Genomic DNA, 4406 nt, shown 5'->3' with positions numbered 1-4406 from the left:
TATAAAAATAAATGTTGGTAAGGACATGGACAAATTGAAAACCTCATAGATGGCTGGTGTTTTGGTCAGTTTTTCAGTGCTGTGGCCAGATATCTGAGAATAATGATTTAAAGAGAAGAGATGTATTTTGGCTCATGATTTGAGAAAAGTTAAAACTGGTCCCATTGCTTTTAGACCTGAGGAAAAGCATCATGGTTAAAAGGTGTGGTGAAGTAGAGTGGCCCACCGCACATGTGGTGGAAGTCAGAGGAAGAAAGGGAAAGAGAAAGAGGCCAAAGATCCCAGGTACAATTACCAGTTATGCCTCCGTGATCCATTCCCTTCACCTAGGTGTCTCCTTCACTTCCCAAGTTGTCAAAGTACGATATCATCAAAAGATTGTCCACTTGATAAAGTTACAGTTCTCATAATCTCAATCACTTCCCCCAAAAGTACATCAACTGACAATCAATCTTTAGCACATGAATTTGGGAGATGATTTCAAATCTAAACCTTATCTGGTGAGAATGTAAAGTGCTCCAGCCACTTCAGAGAAAGTTTGACAAGTCCTCAAAGTAGAGGTGCTATATGATCTAGCAGCTCCACTCTTTAAGTACACATCTAAGAGAATTATGAACATATGGTTATAAAAAATTTCCCCGAAATCTCCTTGGGGCATTATTCAAATTTTCCCCAAAGTAAAAATAACACAAACATTATTCAAAAAATGTTAGTGATGAATGGCTAAGCAGAATGTGGTATATTCATACATTTGGCAATAAAAAGGAAGTACTGATATAATCATCTACTCAAAAACGTTGAGTCCCATGAAAGAAACTAGGCACAAAAGACCATAGAGTGTGATATACCATTTATCTGCAATGCCCAGTGGAGAGAAATCCTTAGAGAAAGAAAATTACTAAGTGCTGAGACAAGAATTTGGGGAATATCTGCTTTGAAGTATGATCTTTCTTTTGGGAGTATTACAAATATTGTGTGAACCTACATAAGACTAGTAGATGGTTAACTTTGCTACAGTATATGTTATACCTCAAAAAACTTTTAAAAGCCAATATACAAAACTCACAGATTATCATTAAACTACGATAAATACCGTTTGAAATGTTCACCTGTGCTTTGTTTGGCCTGCTCTTCATTTTATCTTTAGTATCATGTGCTGTCACAAGCAGGAAAGATTAATCACATTTGTGTATTTCCAATTATGATCCACCACTCACAATTTCTTCATTTATCTTTGCTTTCTTCTGCATTAATAATTTACCCATATGTAAAATTAAACTAAAATAAAATTGATTACAACATTACAACTCAAACACTTACAATAATTCATAATTCTGCAACAATAAATGGTGCAGTAGCGATATTCAATTGCCAATAAATTTGGCATAGGAAATATACTTCTGATTATTTATTATACTCTTCATATTGAGTTTAATATCCCCTCGTTTTTTTTGGTCACACCTTCAAACATCTCTGGAAAGCCATTTCTGGAGATGGTGTTTGTTTAAGGATAAACTTGAAATTGTAGAGTTAATCAATCTTTGGAATTTTGTTGCTAATAGCAAACTGATTTAGGCACCAGAGGTAACAACTCCAAGAGAGGACAAGCTTAGATACTGAAATATTTACCTCTTAACCTAACCTCCTAAAATATTTTCTTTCTTTGTGTGTGTGTTTATTACAGGGTCTGTAGGGTCTACAGGGTCTCACAGATCGGACTCGTAGTGATCCTCCTGTTTTGTAGCCTCCCAAGTGCAGGGATTACAGGTGTGCACCACCATGCCCAGCCTCAGTCACCATCTCAGTGCGTGAGGGATGGCCGGGTGGGGGGCACTATGGCAGGCCGTGAATCGAACCCTGTCTGCCTAAGCAGGCACATTAATCTGCTGAGCTATTTGACTGGTCCCTAAAATATTTTCTTGTCCTATTGTTACTTTTAATATCACAGAAAGCAGAGGACTTCCTAAAACAGACCTTATTTTCCCACCCATATTTATTCCAGCTTTTTGTGTTCCTCAGCCTCTCTTTCTTCCATTTCAGAGAAGCTCTTATCTTCCCTAGATTCTTTCTGTGACCTCAAAGATAATAAAGCCCCTTTTTCTTTTCCCTTCTGCCTCTGTTTCTTGGCAGTGTCTTTGTCTGACAAACCTATCAATGCACCAATACAAAAGAAGCCTTTATTTACCCCAAAAGACCCCGAGAGGATCAAGGGCAGATGGGGGAATTTGTCTCTGACCTGAGACAAAAAAATCTGAAGCTTTTATGAACTTCTGTTGGAGGCAGAGTTTGAGGGGGATGTTTAGATATATCTGAGGATCTGATTGGGGTCTACCCTTGATAGTGGGAAAGGTGAAAGGAAATTGCACCCTGGGCTGGGTTGGAAAAGAAGGGGGAGGTGGTCTCTGGGAAGATAAGCTGTTGTTTTAGAGGTTTCAGCCATGGTAGATGATGACCATAATTCAGCAATTCACACTAGGGCCAGAGCCTATCACCTTCAAATTTGATCTCCTTAGTAACTATTTTATACCATGTAAATATGCTCATCTTTTCCATTTAACATAACACAACCCTTCTCATCTGCTTCCATCCAATCATGTCCCTTCGCTTTTCATCTCAAGTCTCTTAAGGAGTGGTTTGCTGTCATTCTTTATTAGCTCTTGTCTCCTTCACCAACCACCTTGAACAGCTAGATTTAGCCTATCCAACATCAAAGGCAGATTTCACAGCCAAATGACCTTTTGAGTTGTTAATTCCATTGGACTGTTTTTCTTCCATATCTTACTCCAACTCTGACTTTCAAAACTCTTCATTCTCATGCCTGCCTTTATGCAACTTCTTGACTTTTTCTTTCAGGGGTGTTTCCTTCCAACTGGATTTCTCAGGGTGTGAACCACAGCTTTGTTTTTTTTTTTTTTAATCCATCATTTCTCACTTCCTTAACCCAGTTCAGTACATCAACTAAAGCACACACACAAATATTTGTCAAATAAATGTTCCTTCTGAATCACAGCACTCTTTAAAGTCATAACCCACCATAGCTTCATCCTTGGTCCTTTATTAATTCTAATCACTTAATGGAATTAATCACACATTTACCTTTTGTCTTCAGCCAAGCCAGGTGAGATGATTTCTACATCTAATACTCTACTAAATTCCCCACTAATTCATTCTTTTGTCTTCTGGTTAACATTTTTCAGATGGTGTACAAGTTCCTTAATTCAACATGGAAGCTTTCTTCATCTTCACCTTCAAAAACATTTCCTTATAAATAGAAGATTATGGATTGCAGTTTGGATAGTGAAACTAGACTAACTCTGTTCCTGTTTAGTTACTCCTCTGATGGAATTTAGGTCAAGTGTTTAGATGATAGAAACACCCATATGATAGACAACCTTTTCTCTTCCTGATAGCCTGCTTTATAGGCTGCGACCTTTTGCAGATATCTAAATCTTTTCTCTGCTTTATTCAAGCCTAACATCTCTTCTTTGATTATTTTAGTTTAAGATAGAGCAGAGCTGGAAATTGTGAGTAGGATGCAAGGGGAGAAATTAAGGAAAAAGGAAGAGACAAAATTCCATTTTGCCATATACACAATGTAACAAAAACAAGTACCTATTTGAGTACTTTTCCATTTAGTGAGAGATTACATATTGAACTTCAAAACTTAAAAACCTTATCAAACATAAATATAATAAGTTTATGTCACATTTATATTGCTAACTTCTAATAGTTGACAGTTTCCAAATAGTTTTATTTTATACATGTATTTCGCTGCATTTAATCAGGTTGGTTCCTTGCATAGAATTGCCTTAATGTTGATTATAAGTAATCACTGTTTTAATATGAATAAATCCAAGGTTTTTACTCCTAATATATTTAAGCAAGACCTTCTCTTGTTCTTAACTTACATATTTGCATGATGACCAATTCAAATGTATCCTTGACCAAGGATTTTGTACTAATTATAATACTTTTGCTTACACAGTGGTCTTGTGCTTTTGAGAAACTATAACTGTTAAAAACCAAAAGATCAATAATTATATGAGCACATTGATTTTATGTCAAGTGTGTTTACAATTATGTAAGAAGTAGTTATTTAGTTAGAAAGTGAAGCCAAGGTGGGAATAAAATCAACTCTATGATGTTTAGTGCAGTTAATGCTTAAAATTTTTACTTTGTCCAATTTTATATGCTTCTATCCATAACCTGAGCAACTACATTGAAGACAGAAATGTGTAGTATAAACTACTGTTGAATACCTTTCACCTTATTTTTTTTTAACTTGTGCATCATTTCTGATGTCTTCTCTTTCATTTTTCTATTCTCTTTATTTATTTATTTATTTATTTTTACTCCTCGAATGCCTTCAGGGCACTTTTGGCTGGCTGGAGGGTTGTGGGGATCAA

This window comes from Octodon degus, unplaced genomic scaffold, assembly GCF_000260255.1.
Source record: "Octodon degus isolate 3935 unplaced genomic scaffold, OctDeg1.0 scaffold00024, whole genome shotgun sequence".
In the NCBI taxonomy this organism is placed as follows: Eukaryota; Metazoa; Chordata; class Mammalia; order Rodentia; family Octodontidae; genus Octodon; species Octodon degus.
This window is presented reverse-complemented; position numbering follows the sequence as displayed.